The sequence below is a fragment of the Triturus cristatus genome, chromosome 10 (genome assembly GCF_964204655.1).
Source record: "Triturus cristatus chromosome 10, aTriCri1.1, whole genome shotgun sequence".
Lineage (NCBI taxonomy): Eukaryota > Metazoa > Chordata > Amphibia > Caudata > Salamandridae > Triturus > Triturus cristatus.
This window is the reverse complement of record NC_140593.1, coordinates 1,079,657,953-1,079,676,893: the sequence shown is the minus strand read 5'-3', so window position 1 is coordinate 1,079,676,893 and position 18,941 is coordinate 1,079,657,953.

Sequence of the window (18,941 nt, the reverse complement as noted above, 5' to 3'; positions counted from 1 at the left end):
CCATTGGGTGTGATGTGTGTCTGTGCGCTGCTGCTGTGGTGGTGTGTGCTGCCACTCTTTCACAATGTTGGCTGTTCATTAGCTGCTGTCATGTGCAAAACAGTGCCTTCACCCCCATGTGTTGATGCAAGGCGTCCGCCATTTGCTGGCAAGTCATTCCTGTGTTGGGACACACTGTTTGTCTGGCTGTGACCTAGGCCATATGGGCAGAGTGCATTGTTGTCTGCTTCGGAGTCGCACTATGTGATTTTTGGGGCCCAGCCTCCCGCCATCCGGGTTCCCCGTGTCATGTGTTGTTGTCTTCTGTGACTTGCCATTGTCCAGCTGGGTGCATGGGGCATGGTGGCAGCAGTGGCATGTGCGTGCTCATGGAGTGTGGTTGAGTAAAGCGATGGCTTGTGGTGGTTGCGTGCCTGTTAGTGATTTTGGTTGTGGATGCCGTTCCCCCCATGTGAGGTGCGTTGTTTGTGTACTCACCCGGGTCTCGGAGTCCATCTAATCCTTCGACTGCCTCCACCGGCAGTATGGCCATCACCCTCTCCTCCCAGGGATGGTACTGTACGGGTCTGCGGGAGGGCCCTCCTCCGGTGGCGTTGGCCTGGTCGTGTTCCTCCTGCCTCTTGGCTCTGACCCTCCTCCGCAGATCGTACCACCTGTTCTGGCATTCCTGCCTGGTCCTCCTGGTGTCCGCAACAGCATTCACAGCATCGACGATGGTCTGCCACATGGCTGTTTTTGCTGCCAGGCTGGTGTTTCTGACCAATGTTCCAAAGATCTGTGGCTCGACTCTGAGGATTTGATCAACAAGGACCTCCAACTCTCGGTTACTGAACTTTGGATTCTTGGTAGTGGGCATGGTGAGGGGTGTGGGTGGGGATGGTGGGGGGGGTGTGGATGTTGGGGGGGTGTGGATGGTTGTGTGTGTGTGTGTGTGTGAATGTGATGAGGGGGTGTTTGTGAGGGTGGTTGTGTGAAGGTGTGCAAGTGTAAGGTGTGGTGTAGCTTGTTGTATGGTTCTGTGGTGTCTGGCAGCTGTGAGTCTGTTGCAAAGGCTCATGGTTTGTGTGTGTGGGCCCTTTTTATTGGTCCATGGGTGGGTGTGGCAGTGTTTGAATTTTGGGTGGGTGTGTTATAAGTAGTGGTGGTGTTTGGGCCCTCTGTTTGTCTTTGGCAGTTGCAGGTCAGTGAAGGTGTATTTGTATTGTTTGTTGGCCATGTTTAGTGGCTTTGTGCCATTCGAATAGTGTCTTCTTGTGTTGTTTTGTTTTGTCCTGGTTGTGTACGTGCGTTTTGAGCGTGTGTACGGTGTGTAGATGGGCCATTTGGTTGTACGGTGCTGTCCTTGTGTGTGGGTTGGTACGACTCGTACATGCGGTTGTGATGTTGGGGCCTGGGGTGCGCTCCGTACTTAGGAGGTTGTGTTGGGGGTAGGACCGTAACGTACTGGGGTGTACATAGACGGTGGTGCGACACGTACAGGGGTGGGGGTACGACTGGAACGTACTGGGGTGTAGGTACACGGGGGTATGACACGTACTGGGGTGGGGGTACGACTGGAACGTACTGGGGTGTACATAGACGGTGGTACGACACGTACTGGGGTGGGGGTACGACTGGAACGTACTGGGGTGTACATAGACGGTGGTACGACACGTACTGGGGTGGGGGTACGACTGGAACGTACTGGGGTGTACATAGACGGCGGTACGACACGTACAGGGGTGGGGGTGGGGCGCGAACGTACTGGGGTGTACATAGACGGTGGTGCGACACGTACAGGGGTGGGGGTGGGGCTCGAACGTACTGGGGTGTACATAGACGGTGGTACGACACGTACTGGGGTGGGGGTACGACTGGAACGTACTGGGGTGTACATAGACGGTGGTACGACACGTACTGGGGTGGGGGTACGACTGGAACGTACTGGGGTGTAGGTACACGGGGGTATGACACGTACTGGGGTGGGGGTACGACTGGAACATACTGGGGTGTACATAGAGGGTGGTACGACCCGTACTGGGGTGGGGGTACGACTGGAACGTACTGGGGTGTACATAGAGGGTGGTACGACACGTACTGGGGTGGGGGTACGACTGGAACGTACTGGGGTGTAGGTACACGGTGGTGCGACACGTACAGGGGTGGGGGTGGGGCTCGAACGTACTGGGGTGGACATAGACGGTGGTGCGACACGTACAGGGGTGGGGGTGGGGCTCGAACGTACTGTGGTGTACATAGACGGTGGTACGACACGTACTGGGGTGGGGGTACGACTGGAACGTACTGGGGTGTACATAGACGGTGGTACGACACGTACTGGGGTGGGGGTACGACTGGAACGAACTGGGGTGTAGGTACACGGTGGTGCGACACGTACAGGGGTGGGGGTACGACTGGAACGTACTGGGGTGTAGGTACACGGGGGTATGACACGTACTGGGGTGGGGGTGGGGCTCGAACGTACTGGGGTGTACATAGACGGTGGTACGACACGTACTGGGGTGGGGGTACGACTGGAACATACTGGGGTGTACATAGACGGTGGTATGACACGTACTGGGGTGGGGGTACGACTGGAACGTACTGGGGTGTAGGTACACGGTGGTGCGACACGTACAGGGGTGGGGGTACGACTGGAACGTACTGGGGTGTATGTACACGGGGGTATGACACGTACTGGGGTGGGGGTACGACTTGAACGTACTGGGGTGTACCTAGACGGGTGGGGGTATACATACACGGGGGTACGTGTCGGACGTACGGGGGCTGGGGGGGGTGTTGGGCGCGTATGCGGGCACATGTCTCCATGGTTGCTATAGGAGTTCGGTGCGGACGGTGTTTTTTCCATACGGTTGTAAGCTCGGACGCACGGGATGGATCGTGATTCCTCGGTCGGGCTTGGCTTTTCACGTTTGTAAGGTAAATCGTCCGAGGACGTGTCGGACACATTTTCCGACCCGAGGACGTGTGGGGAATTAGTCCCAGTGCGGTTCGTATGGACTTTTTACCATGCGAATCGTGATTGCCAGTTCGTACGGCACTTGTACGATTCGTACGGTAAAAAGACCCGATACGAGTCGCACGGGGTAATTTTTTACCGGATCGTGATCGGCACCTAAGTGATTTGCCAAGAATCACAGGCTATTGAGCGACACTGCCGAAACTCGAACTCGGTTCCCCAGCTGCAAGGTCGACTCCTCTAGCCATTAGGCCACATCTCTCCTACAGTGGAGCCCACCTCCAGTTGTCCAAGAGCGTCTAGAGTCTCTTAGCCTGTCAATTGTTGCCTGAACATAGCACATCAGGCATGAGTGGAGCGAGCCGTAGATGTCCTTTATGTATGGGGTAACATTGTACTGATGTCACCTGAGCTGTACCCTTGCTGTGTGGTAGGATACTGCTACCTTCAGTTTGCTAGCTGTGCTTGTAGGTAAGAAGACTTTATTACTACTGTCATTTTGTGCCTTTGGTGTGTGTAAAAGAGAAGCTTGCACTACAGCTTTTGTTGCACTGCTGCCATGTATGCTTGGAACAGTGGTTTGATTTTCGGGGAATCTTTCACTGCTGTTGCCTCTAACATGTATGAGGAAGCGGCCTCCTGGTGCCTGTGCTGTATGATGGAAGCTTGCCTTGCCACTGTCCAGGCTGTACTGTTTCTGACTGTGTGAGATAAGGCTTTAATCAAATATCTGTGTTTTGTATGTATTTCATGTTCATGTGTGTGAATATATGTGCGTGTGTGTGTGTGTGTGTGTGAACGCTCATGATTCAAGCTACTACTGCTGCTGCCTGTCTTGCACCTTTCTTGTGTGTGCAATGGAGCTTGCAGTCAAGCTTCCTCTACTTGCACCTATTATGAATGTCCTATCAACATAAACTGCTGTGGCTTGTATTTTCCCTGTTCTGTGTCTGTGTACATAAAGCTGCACCCCTTGTGAAAGCTTCCTCGCAGACAATTCCTTACAAACAGCATTTTATAACACACTCTGTTATAATTCCACTTCACTTGTTTTACAGAAAATGTCTGTCCGCTTATCATCTCATCTAATCTCATAATTAGTACCACGCTAATCGTCATTATTACATTTATGATTCAATCTTATCGTACTTAATTCCCATAAAACGCAATTCAGATAGGGGGGGGGGGGGTCACTTATTTCTTAAGTTGCTTTTTTTAATTTTACAAAACTTCTTTCAGCAGATTTCAAATAGAACAATTCCATCTAGTTTTTTCATGTCTTTACTTAGATGGCACATCTTTAAAAAGTACTCTACAAACTAAAACAACAATGTCCCGTTCATTACTTCTCATTTAGACGTTGCTAACAATTAATTTCTGCTGAGGAGACATAGATAAACAGTATACAATGCTCCTTATCATTTCAGTTCATTACTGTTCTTGATTTTACCTTGTGCTTTATTTGAGCTGATAGTTGCAGGTGGGGCTGACAGGAACTCCTTTTTGGGAACTGGCACTAATTTGCCCTCATCAGACTTTCACCCAGAGCAAGAGAGAGAGAAACACAAAACTGGGCATGAGAGAGAGGAAGAGAAAGACGTAAAAACAGTGACAAAGTAGGCAAGAAAAATAATCTTCAAGAGTGATATAAAATGACAGAAAGTGTCTGGTGAATGAAAGAGGAAGCAGGTACAATCAAGAGGAGTCAGCCTTGGTATTTTGCACTACTGATATTTGTTGCACCGGCCGCTTCTGACCAAAACTTTGGGCCCTGGCACTTCTTTAAATTTTTTATTAACCGTTGATTATAGCCAATATTCTCTACTCTTCAGATACTGAAACAGTTATCGAATTTGTACACTATGGTGCCGATTCCGATCTGGGTCGGAAAGCACTCCGACCGAGCCGGATCTCGAGTGTTTTCCGATCGAGCCGGAGTCCTGCAGTCCGACCGAGTGAGTACGATGTGCCCATATGCTGCCGGACTCGGTTCGGTCGGACTCCTATAGAAGTCAATGGGAGCCGGTCGTACGACGCGTACACGGGCTCCCATTGACTGAATGGGTACGTCTCGCGCAAGGGCGCCCCCTACAGTGGGTACGCGTCGGTGCCATTCGCATCATACATGCCTGTGTTGGGGGCAACCTTGGGTCTCCACCTGTGTCCGAGTCATAGGGCTGAGGGTGACAGGGGGTCCGACGCGGACCCCCAAAGGCAACCACCCAAACATTTTGCGAGCCAGACACTTCGGCTCGCACAGGCTGTCCGACGCGTCCATGGTACTGGCTCGGTCGTAAATCGCATCTACTGCATGCCAAGGTGAGCTTACGACCAAGACGTACAGAGTGGTTCAGACCCGGAAACGACTTGGTCGGTGAATTTCACGTGGCTCGCATCGTACTTGCTCTCTCGTACAGCTGTACGAGTCGGGCGGAAAACAAGCGTACGGCTAGTAGTTTTTCTGGCCGGATCGCGTTTGATGCCCTTCCGACCCAGATCGGAATTGGCCCCTGAGTATCAGCTTCTGAAATATAGCCTTCATCAGGATATACATAAAAGTAATGGCTAGTATTATAATTAAGGCTCCCTGTTTTCGGTTTTTACTGATGTTTACAGATAAATACAGACAGAAAACCATTTATTTTCCTGTCTGTATTTATTTTTAAATGTGGATGAAAATGGAATTTGGGTTGTTTTGGGGTGATTCTATATGCTATCAATCATGACTGCCAGGACAATAGCTGTGTGGATTAACAGGCAAGAGAATTAAAAAAAATATATGGTTTAAGTAAACATCCTTAAACAGCAGTAGATTTGCACAACCTTGATACTAAAATTTGAATATTTTCTAACAAGTGCATATTTTACCATCTGATTTTGTAAATATCATTGAAACCTGTCAGTAACTGGTTAAATAAATGCAGAAATATACAAATTTCATCTTCATTTTTTCACAAAACGTAAAATAAATATGGATAAATACAGGTAAAATTAGCAAAAACTAAATATGGATAAATACAGAGGGAAATTACTAAAATATAAATACCATAAAACTGGGAGTCCTAATTATAATCAGAATATCAAATAGTTCATGATTGCCTTCATTATGACGTGTCTGATGCAAATCAATTAATCCCATTGACTATGGTTGCTAATATTTCAAAAATTGTTGCACTGTGGGGCAAAAACCAAAATGTTTTCCTTGTCATTAGGTATCCATACAACACTCTTATGCATCACATTTACTAATTTGAATATTCTCCTAACATATTTGGCTTTTATTATGAACTCTCCACTGTCTTTTCCAATATTTTTTTTACTGTGCAAGTGAATATTGCTAATGCTCCTCTGACCTTACTCAGATCTCTCCCCTGTGAGGTAAACAAATATAGTGCATTTCCCACGTTTAAGTACAATACTTTGTATAGATTTGGCAAACGTTCTGGCATTGGAGAGGCTGATCCAGAGGTTGAGCCCATCAACATTATTAAACCAGTTTGGACAAGGACTAAGTGCACCAGACTGAGACACACTATTTGTTTGTTAATTCAGATTACTGAAACAATGACCATGTAGGCTGTTTTCAGATGTGCTCTTATCTGATGTCATCAGTCAAGGCAGGAGGGGGCTCTAGCTGAACAGAATAGGCAGGGGTCATCTAGCAGAAGGTGGAGACCAACCAGATTCTTCTTGGCTAGCATTAAACCCTCCTATCTTGGCTGTCACATGCCAGAAAGTCACAAACTTCTCTTTCAGGTATATTATTGTGTGAACTTTTAATCCACCTTTAGGGCCCTTTTCACAAGGTAAATCTATACATTTAGATTTAATACAAGTAAACTTATTCTTACGATTTATTCACCATTTACTAGTGTAAAGTTATTCAAAAGTGTAGGTTTGAATGTCCTCACCTCAGAATTTTGGGATGGACCATAATATATGTGTAAAGTTATTAATTGTAACTTTTCACAGGTAGGCAGGGCTCTGCTCCACCGGGGCAGATATCTCCATGTGGTAATCCACAAAGAAAACTTTAAAAGTTTATTATAGTTTAAAAAAAAGATAAATATTCTAATGTTACCTTTTAAATGTAAATTAATATAAAATATTGATGTTAAATACAGAACAAAATCCTTCAGCCTTCTCAACTTAATTTCAAATCTATTTTATGCCACTGACTCCATTATTTTCTATAAGTGGGTGTTGCAGTACCTGTGGTTGGCCATGTATGGAGCTGGACTTTCTCCAGCTCTAAACTATTTCTGGCCCTTTTTCACTGTAGTAAGTATAGACGTGCAGTTTGGGAATAACAATGTCCATCCTCCTTTGTGGGTGGGTGAGTGTATGTTCCTAGCACTTATTTAGCTCTCACTTAACCTGCCCTTACTCCTCCCAAAATCAATTTGTTTAGTAGTAAGTATTCCTCATTTTCAAGCCACTCCCCCTTCCTTTGCACATTTACCACTAAAATGTATACTTACTTATACTTATGCAGAGTTCTCTCCACATAAAAGATAGTAGAGGTGAATGCATTTTGTGGTACGTTAGTGGTACTGTTGTAGTATTGCACTACTAAACATGCTACAAAATGCACATTGTAAATAGAACCCTTAGTGTTCAATATCATTGTTTGCCTGCTTTACCTATTAAAGTTGTTTCAGACCTTTTGGCCAAGCTACTTTTTAAGAAGGTACAATGTAAATATCGAGGTTTAACTTATCCATTGCGTAGGAAGACAGATCCTTTTTCCAAGAATTATATTTATCTATGGAAAATGACTGGAGAAGAACTCACAACAATATTTATGGACAGATCAGCTTGTACTTGCTTTTTGGCAGGTTGCTGTCATGGGGTAAATACAGTGTGCCCACTGCCTGAGGTAGAACCAGCCTATTTTCCAATCTCAAGTTAACATCTTTTATGAATGAGACGAAAAAGGCATGCTAAATAGTAAAGATTCAGGCAGCATTATTATATTTGTACTTAAGAGAGACTGGTATTAAAGAGTTCTTAGCTCATTGGGAGTTGGAGATGATAGGCAAATAAAGGTTTTTGAAACCCTGAGACCACAAGAACCACTGATGCAAAAAATGTTGTGTTAGCTGGGAAAAGGAGGTACCCCTGCAGTCACAGCAGAAACACCATGTCAACACACATATGTACTTTCTGTTTTTGAGACTGCTTAGATGACATATGATTCTCCAAACACGATGCACACAGGGATTTGGCTGCCCACGGAGAGTTGGAGGCAGTGCGTGGTCGCAGGCCATTCCCTGCGACCAACCTCACACCCCAGGACCACACCACACACGGCCAAAGAAAAAACCTGGTTGGGCACCCACAGGGGCTGGGTGCAGGATCTGGACAGAGTTCAGGTCCCTCGAGGGAGTTGGATATATATGATAAAATAAAAAACAGAAACTCACTGGAAAAAAAAAGATTAACGTGATGTTACAGTTAGATATGGTAATAAGTTGTTGCCTTCCATTAAAGAAAACTCAGAAATTCATTAAAACATTTTAAGGTTAAAGTAACGTTATAGTTAGGGAAGGTAATAAGATTGTAGCTAACTTTTAAAAAAACACTAGAAATTCACTGAAAAAAACTTTAGGTGAAAGTGACATTATAGTTGGGTGTTTAAATAATACAAAAATAACATTTAAATTACTTTTGTATCATCATAGAGAGGAGCACATACCATTTACAGACATTAATCTACACATTTTTTATTAACCGTTGATTATAGCCAATATTCTCTACTCTTCAGATACTGAAACAGTTATCGAATTTGTACACTATGGTGCCGATTCCGATCTGGGTCGGAAAGCACTCCGACCGAGCCGGATCTCGAGTGTTTTCCGATCGAGCCGGAGTCCTGCAGTCCGACCGAGTGAGTACGATGTGCCCATATGCTGCCGGACTCGGTTCGGTCGGACTCCTATAGAAGTCAATGGGAGCCGGTCGTACGACGCGTACACGGGCTCCCATTGACTGAATGGGTACGTCTCGCGCAAGGGCGCCCCCTACAGTGGGTACGCGTCGGTGCCATCCGCATCATACATGCCTGTGTTGGGGGCAACCTTGGGTCTCCACCTGTGTCCGAGTCATAGGGCTGAGGGTGACAGGGGGTCCGACGCGGACCCCCAAAGGCAACCACCCAAACATTTTGCGAGCCAGACACTTCGGCTCGCACAGGCTGTCCGACGCGTCCATGGTACTGGCTCGGTCATAAATCGCATCTACTGCATGCCAAGGTGAGCTTACGACCAAGACGTACAGAGTGGTTCAGACCCGGAAACGACTTGGTCGGTGAATTTCACGTGGCTCGCATCGTACTTGCTCTCTCGTACAGCTGTACGAGTCGGGCGGAAAACAAGCGTACGGCTAGTAGTTTTTCTGGCCGGATCGCGTTTGATGCCCTTCCGACCCAGATCGGAATTGGCCCCTGAGTATCAGCTTCTGAAATATAGCCTTCATCAGGATATACATAAAAGTAATGGCTAGTATTATAATTAAGGCTCCCTGTTTTCGGTTTTTACTGATGTTTACAGATAAATACAGACAGAAAACCATTTATTTTCCTGTCTGTATTTATTTTTAAATGTGGATGAAAATGGAATTTGGGTTGTTTTGGGGTGATTCTATATGCTATCAATCATGACTGCCAGGACAATAGCTGTGTGGATTAACAGGCAAGAGAATTAAAAAAAATATATGGTTTAAGTAAACATCCTTAAACAGCAGTAGATTTGCACAACCTTGATACTAAAATTTGAATATTTTCTAACAAGTGCATATTTTACCATCTGATTTTGTAAATATCATTGAAACCTGTCAGTAACTGGTTAAATAAATGCAGAAATATACAAATTTCATCTTCATTTTTTCACAAAACGTAAAATAAATATGGATAAATACAGGTAAAATTAGCAAAAACTAAATATGGATAAATACAGAGGGAAATGACTAAAATATAAATACCATAAAACTGGGAGTCCTAATTATAATCAGAATATCAAATAGTTCATGATTGCCTTCATTATGACGTGTCTGATGCAAATCAATTAATCCCATTGACTATGGTTGCTAATATTTCAAAAATTGTTGCACTGTGGGGCAAAAACCAAAATGTTTTCCTTGTCATTAGGTATCCATACAACATTCTTATGCATCACATTTACTAATTTGAATATTCTCCTAACATATTTGGCTTTTATTATGAACTCTCCACTGTCTTTTCCAATATTTTTTTTACTGTGCAAGTGAATATTGCTAATGCTCCTCTGACCTTACTCAGATCTCTCCCCTGTGAGGTAAACAAATATAGTGCATTTCCCACGTTTAAGTACAATACTTTGTATAGATTTGGCAAACGTTCTGGCATTGGAGAGGCTGATCCAGAGGTTGAGCCCATCAACATTATTAAACCAGTTTGGACAAGGACTAAGTGCACCAGACTGAGACACACTATTTGTTTGTTAATTCAGATTACTGAAACAATGACCATGTAGGCTGTTTTCAGATGTGCTCTTATCTGATGTCATCAGTCAAGGCAGGAGGGGGCTCTAGCTGAACAGAATAGGCAGGGGTCATCTAGCAGAAGGTGGAGACCAACCAGATTCTTCTTGGCTAGCATTAAACCCTCCTATCTTGGCTGTCACATGCCAGAAAGTCACAAACTTCTCTTTCAGGTATATTATTGTGTGAACTTTTAATCCACCTTTAGGGCCCTTTTCACAAGGTAAATCTATACATTTAGATTTAATACAAGTAAACTTATTCTTACGATTTATTCACCATTTACTAGTGTAAAGTTATTCAAAAGTGTAGGTTTGAATGTCCTCACCTCAGAATTTTGGGATGGACCATAATATATGTGTAAAGTTATTAATTGTAACTTTTCACAGGTAGGCAGGGCTCTGCTCCACCGGGGCAGATATCTCCATGTGGTAATCCACAAAGAAAACTTTAAAAGTTTATTATAGTTTAAAAAAAAGATAAATATTCTAATGTTACCTTTTAAATGTAAATTAATATAAAATATTGATGTTAAATACAGAACAAAATCCTTCAGCCTTCTCAACTTAATTTCAAATCTATTTTATGCCACTGACTCCATTATTTTCTATAAGTGGGTGTTGCAGTACCTGTGGTTGGCCATGTATGGAGCTGGACTTTCTCCAGCTCTAAACTATTTCTGGCCCTTTTTCACTGTAGTAAGTATAGACGTGCAGTTTGGGAATAACAATGTCCATCCTCCTTTGTGGGTGGGTGAGTGTATGTTCCTAGCACTTATTTAGCTCTCACTTAACCTGCCCTTACTCCTCCCAAAATCAATTTGTTTAGTAGTAAGTATTCCTCATTTTCAAGCCACTCCCCCTTCCTTTGCACATTTACCACTAAAATGTATACTTACTTATACTTATGCAGAGTTCTCTCCACATAAAAGATAGTAGAGGTGAATGCATTTTGTGGTACGTTAGTGGTACTGTTGTAGTATTGCACTACTAAACATGCTACAAAATGCACATTGTAAATAGAACCCTTAGTGTTCAATATCATTGTTTGCCTGCTTTACCTATTAAAGTTGTTTCAGACCTTTTGGCCAAGCTACTTTTTAAGAAGGTACAATGTAAATATCGAGGTTTAACTTATCCATTGCGTAGGAAGACAGATCCTTTTTCCAAGAATTATATTTATCTATGGAAAATGACTGGAGAAGAACTCACAACAATATTTATGGACAGATCAGCTTGTACTTGCTTTTTGGCAGGTTGCTGTCATGGGGTAAATACAGTGTGCCCACTGCCTGAGGTAGAACCAGCCTATTTTCCAATCTCAAGTTAACATCTTTTATGAATGAGACGAAAAAGGCATGCTAAATAGTAAAGATTCAGGCAGCATTATTATATTTGTACTTAAGAGAGACTGGTATTAAAGAGTTCTTAGCTCATTGGGAGTTGGAGATGATAGGCAAATAAAGGTTTTTGAAACCCTGAGACCACAAGAACCACTGATGCAAAAAATGTTGTGTTAGCTGGGAAAAGGAGGTACCCCTGCAGTCACAGCAGAAACACCATGTCAACACACATATGTACTTTCTGTTTTTGAGACTGCTTAGATGACATATGATTCTCCAAACACGATGCACACAGGGATTTGGCTGCCCACGGAGAGTTGGAGGCAGTGCGTGGTCGCAGGCCATTCCCTGCGACCAACCTCACACCCCAGGACCACACCACACACGGCCAAAGAAAAAACCTGGTTGGGCACCCACAGGGGCTGGGTGCAGGATCTGGACAGAGTTCAGGTCCCTCGAGGGAGTTGGATATATATGATAAAATAAAAAACAGAAACTCACTGGAAAAAAAAAGATTAACGTGATGTTACAGTTAGATATGGTAATAAGTTGTTGCCTTCCATTAAAGAAAACTCAGAAATTCATTGAAACATTTTAAGGTTAAAGTAACGTTATAGTTAGGGAAGGTAATAAGATTGTAGCTAACTTTTAAAAAAACACTAGAAATTCACTGAAAAAAACTTTAGGTGAAAGTGACATTATAGTTGGGTGTTTAAATAATACAAAAATAACATGTAAATTACTTTTGTATCATCATAGAGAGGAGCACATACCATTTACAGACATTAATCTACACATTTTTTATTAACCGTTGATTATAGCCAATATTCTCTACTCTTCAGATACTGAAACAGTTATCGAATTTGTACACTATGGTGCCGATTCCGATCTGGGTCGGAAAGCACTCCGACCGAGCCGGATCTCGAGTGTTTTCCGATCGAGCCGGAGTCCTGCAGTCCGACCGAGTGAGTACGATGTGCCCATATGCTGCCGGACTCGGTTCGGTCGGACTCCTATAGAAGTCAATGGGAGCCGGTCGTACGACGCGTACACGGGCTCCCATTGACTGAATGGGTACGTCTCGCGCAAGGGCGCCCCCTACAGTGGGTACGCGTCGGTGCCATCCGCATCATACATGCCTGTGTTGGGGGCAACCTTGGGTCTCCACCTGTGTCCGAGTCATAGGGCTGAGGGTGACAGGGGGTCCGACGCGGACCCCCAAAGGCAACCACCCAAACATTTTGCGAGCCAGACACTTCGGCTCGCACAGGCTGTCCGACGCGTCCATGGTACTGGCTCGGTCGTAAATCGCATCTACTGCATGCCAAGGTGAGCTTACGACCAAGACGTACAGAGTGGTTCAGACCCGGAAACGACTTGGTCGGTGAATTTCACGTGGCTCGCATCGTACTTGCTCTCTCGTACAGCTGTACGAGTCGGGCGGAAAACAAGCGTACGGCTAGTAGTTTTTCTGGCCGGATCGCGTTTGATGCCCTTCCGACCCAGATCGGAATTGGCCCCTGAGTATCAGCTTCTGAAATATAGCCTTCATCAGGATATACATAAAAGTAATGGCTAGTATTATAATTAAGGCTCCCTGTTTTCGGTTTTTACTGATGTTTACAGATAAATACAGACAGAAAACCATTTATTTTCCTGTCTGTATTTATTTTTAAATGTGGATGAAAATGGAATTTGGGTTGTTTTGGGGTGATTCTATATGCTATCAATCATGACTGCCAGGACAATAGCTGTGTGGATTAACAGGCAAGAGAATTAAAAAAAATATATGGTTTAAGTAAACATCCTTAAACAGCAGTAGATTTGCACAACCTTGATACTAAAATTTGAATATTTTCTAACAAGTGCATATTTTACCATCTGATTTTGTAAATATCATTGAAACCTGTCAGTAACTGGTTAAATAAATGCAGAAATATACAAATTTCATCTTCATTTTTTCACAAAACGTAAAATAAATATGGATAAATACAGGTAAAATTAGCAAAAACTAAATATGGATAAATACAGAGGGAAATGACTAAAATATAAATACCATAAAACTGGGAGTCCTAATTATAATCAGAATATCAAATAGTTCATGATTGCCTTCATTATGACGTGTCTGATGCAAATCAATTAATCCCATTGACTATGGTTGCTAATATTTCAAAAATTGTTGCACTGTGGGGCAAAAACCAAAATGTTTTCCTTGTCATTAGGTATCCATACAACACTCTTATGCATCACATTTACTAATTTGAATATTCTCCTAACATATTTGGCTTTTATTATGAACTCTCCACTGTCTTTTCCAATATTTTTTTTACTGTGCAAGTGAATATTGCTAATGCTCCTCTGACCTTACTCAGATCTCTCCCCTGTGAGGTAAACAAATATAGTGCATTTCCCACGTTTAAGTACAATACTTTGTATAGATTTGGCAAACGTTCTGGCATTGGAGAGGCTGATCCAGAGGTTGAGCCCATCAACATTATTAAACCAGTTTGGACAAGGACTAAGTGCACCAGACTGAGACACACTATTTGTTTGTTAATTCAGATTACTGAAACAATGACCATGTAGGCTGTTTTCAGATGTGCTCTTATCTGATGTCATCAGTCAAGGCAGGAGGGGGCTCTAGCTGAACAGAATAGGCAGGGGTCATCTAGCAGAAGGTGGAGACCAACCAGATTCTTCTTGGCTAGCATTAAACCCTCCTATCTTGGCTGTCACATGCCAGAAAGTCACAAACTTCTCTTTCAGGTATATTATTGTGTGAACTTTTAATCCACCTTTAGGGCCCTTTTCACAAGGTAAATCTATACATTTAGATTTAATACAAGTAAACTTATTCTTACGATTTATTCACCATTTACTAGTGTAAAGTTATTCAAAAGTGTAGGTTTGAATGTCCTCACCTCAGAATTTGGGGATGGACCATAATATATGTGTAAAGTTATTAATTGTAACTTTTCACAGGTAGGCAGGGCTCTGCTCCACCGGGGCAGATATCTCCATGTGGTAATCCACAAAGAAAACTTTAAAAGTTTATTATAGTTTAAAAAAAAGATAAATATTCTAATGTTACCTTTTAAATGTAAATTAATATAAAATATTGATGTTAAATACAGAACAAAATCCTTCAGCCTTCTCAACTTAATTTCAAATCTATTTTATGCCACTGACTCCATTATTTTCTATAAGTGGGTGTTGCAGTACCTGTGGTTGGCCATGTATGGAGCTGGACTTTCTCCAGCTCTAAACTATTTCTGGCCCTTTTTCACTGTAGTAAGTATAGACGTGCAGTTTGGGAATAACAATGTCCATCCTCCTTTGTGGGTGGGTGTGTGTATGTTCCTAGCACTTATTTAGCTCTCACTTAACCTGCCCTTACTCCTCCCAAAATCAATTTGTTTAGTAGTAAGTATTCCTCATTTTCAAGCCACTCCCCCTTCCTTTGCACATTTACCACTAAAATGTATACTTACTTATACTTATGCAGAGTTCTCTCCACATAAAAGATAGTAGAGGTGAATGCATTTTGTGGTACGTTAGTGGTACTGTTGTAGTATTGCACTACTAAACATGCTACAAAATGCACATTGTAAATAGAACCCTTAGTGTTCAATATCATTGTTTGCCTGCTTTACCTATTAAAGTTGTTTCAGACCTTTTGGCCAAGCTACTTTTTAAGAAGGTACAATGTAAATATCGAGGTTTAACTTATCCATTGCGTAGGAAGACAGATCCTTTTTCCAAGAATTATATTTATCTATGGAAAATGACTGGAGAAGAACTCACAACAATATTTATGGACAGATCAGCTTGTACTTGCTTTTTGGCAGGTTGCTGTCATGGGGTAAATACAGTGTGCCCACTGCCTGAGGTAGAACCAGCCTATTTTCCAATCTCAAGTTAACATCTTTTATGAATGAGATGAAAAAGGCATGCTAAATAGTAAAGATTCAGGCAGCATTATTATATTTGTACTTAAGAGAGACTGGTATTAAAGAGTTCTTAGCTCATTGGGAGTTGGAGATGATAGGCAAATAAAGGTTTTTGAAACCCTGAGACCACAAGAACCACTGATGCAAAAATTGTTGTGTTAGCTGGGAAAAGGAGGTACCCCTGCAGTCACAGCAGAAACACCATGTCAACACACATATGTACTTTCTGTTTTTGAGACTGCTTAGATGACATATGATTCTCCAAACACGATGCACACAGGGATTTGGCTGCCCACGGAGAGTTGGAGGCAGTGCGTGGTCGCAGGCCATTCCCTGCGACCAACCTCACACCCCAGGACCACACCACACACGGCCAAAGAAAAAACCTGGTTGGGCACCCACAGGGGCTGGGTGCAGGATCTGGACAGAGTTCAGGTCCCTCGAGGGAGTTGGATATATATGATAAAATAAAAAACAGAAACTCACTGGAAAAAAAAAGATTAACGTGATGTTACAGTTAGATATGGTAATAAGTTGTTGCCTTCCATTAAAGAAAACTCAGAAATTCATTGAAACATTTTAAGGTTAAAGTAACGTTATAGTTAGGGAAGGTAATAAGATTGTAGCTAACTTTTAAAAAAACACTAGAAATTCACTGAAAAAAACTTTAGGTGAAAGTGACATTATAGTTGGGTGTTTAAATAATACAAAAATAACATTTAAATTACTTTTGTATCATCATAGAGAGGAGCACATACCATTTACAGACATTAATCTACACATTTTATCTACAGTGAAACACATATATTTTTAATGCATATCTCCATAGAGGTGTCAATATATATATATATATATATATATATATATATATATATATATATATATATATACCAATGAAATTCCCCCGTTATAGTTAGTTCAGATAACTATAACTCGCGCGCCCCCAATCCTGCTCATGACGTCACATATTACATCACTCATGACATGGTCAGTGGCATCACTCATGACATCACTGATGACATCATCCTTGTGATAGAGTGGCGGTCGCGCGAGTTATAGTTATCTGAACTAACTATAACGGGGGAATTTCATTGTTTTTTTACGAGTGAAATATCCACCTAACTATAACATGTGTGAAACCTATGGTTTTTTAAGTGAATTCGCAAGGTTTTTTAAATGCTAATTCCTAACTATAACGTGTGTGAAACCTATGGTTTTTTCAGAGAATTTTTTTTTGGGGGGGTTTTCACCGTGCGCGCACGGTGCGCGCACCCCCGCAATTTAAAAAACCAAAAAAATTAAAATGTTTTTTTCTGCCTTCGGGGTCCTTCAGGGACCCCCTGACAAAGGCTAGGGGGTCAGGAACTCTCTACCCTGCCCCCTTTTCACATTCGCCACCTTCCTTCTTCACTCTCGCACTGAAAACAAACAAAATGGCAGCCGACACTTCCTGATTTCGACCGATTCGAACGTTGACTAACATGTAACCACCAATCAGAATTACGCTCGCGCACGTTATGGTGGTCGCATGGCGCGCGCACGGTGCGCGGCTATAGATATGTATGTGCTTTTAACTGCAATTTTCTCAGGAACTACTGAACAGATTGACTCCATATTTGCAAAAGGCACATCCCTGACCTGAGGACTACCTCTCTGCCAAATTTCAAGTAATTCTGTTCAGCCGTTCGGGCTGTACCTTCGACTAAAGGTCCTATGGGAAAATGCATGGGGAAAACGCGTTTTGGGACCCCCTTTTTTCTCGGCCCCCGCTTGACGAATCCCCCCGAGACTTTCAGGGTAGGAGCTGAGCGACCCATTGGTTTCCTATGGAAACACGATCCCAACTATAACTATCTACTGGCGACCGCCAGTAGATAATATATATATATATATATATATATATATATATATATATATATATATATATATATATTCACTGAAAAAACCATAGGTTTCAGACATGTTATAGTTAGCGGAAATTTTACTGATAAAAAACCAATGAAATTCCCCCGTTATAGTTAGTGCAGGCAACTATAACTCACGCGACCGCAATCTTCTGCTGATGCTAATACTGTATTTAGACACTTATTTGCCCATGTCTTCTTCCATAAATTTTTAGCTATACATATATTAGAAATATTTTTTTTTCATAAAGACACATATGTCATCAGCAGAAGATTGCGGTCGCGTGAGTTATAGTTGCCTGCACTAACTATAACGGGGGAATTTCATTGGTTTTTTATCAGTAAAATTTCCGCTAACTATAACATGTCTGAAACCTATGGTTTTTTCAGTGAATTTGCAAGGTTTTTTAACTGCTAATTCCTAACTATAACGTGTGTGAAACCTATGGTTTTTTCAGTGAATTTGTACGGTTTTTTAAATGCTAAGTTACTTTACGCCATTCGTGGCGTGCACGCCCACTTAACGCAGTTCGTTCCGTGCGCGCACGGTGCGCTTCGCGCACCGCGCGCCCACTTTACGCAGTTAGTGCCGTACACGCAAGGTGGGCATGCAGTGCGCTACGCGCACCGCGTGCCCACGTTACGCACCGTGCGCACATGGAGGACATATTATGCGCTTCCTTGTGATAGGTAATCTGTTAAATTTAATTTGTAAGTGATGACAATAATATGCCATGCACAGAGAGTGTTTTTTTTTTTAATTAAAATTTTTACCGTAAGCGCACCGTACGCGTACGGTAAGCGTAATCGGCGAAATGTTAAAAAAATAAAAATTGACCGTTTTTGGCCTTTGAGGACTCAACTAACATGGCTATGTGCATGGGCGCTGTCTAAACAGCCCCTTTATATGTTTTTTGCCTTTATTTACAGCCCCCCCCTCAGAGTGCGAGAGAGAAAATGGCGGCCGCCGCTTCCTGGTTTCGACCGATTCGAATGTTTACTTAGATGTAACAGCCAATCAGAATCGCGCTCGCGCACGCCACCGTACGCGCACGGTAAGCTTACGGTAAGCGTACCGTAAGCTGGCTCAGATATATATATTGATTTAAAGGCTATTTTCTCAGAATCTACTGAACAGATTTACACCAAACCTACAAAAGGCACTTCCTTGACCTGAGGACTACCTCTCTGCCAAATTTCTAGTAATTCTGTTCAGCCGTTCGGGCTGTAGCCCTGTCTAAAGGTCCTATGGAAAAATGCATGGGAAA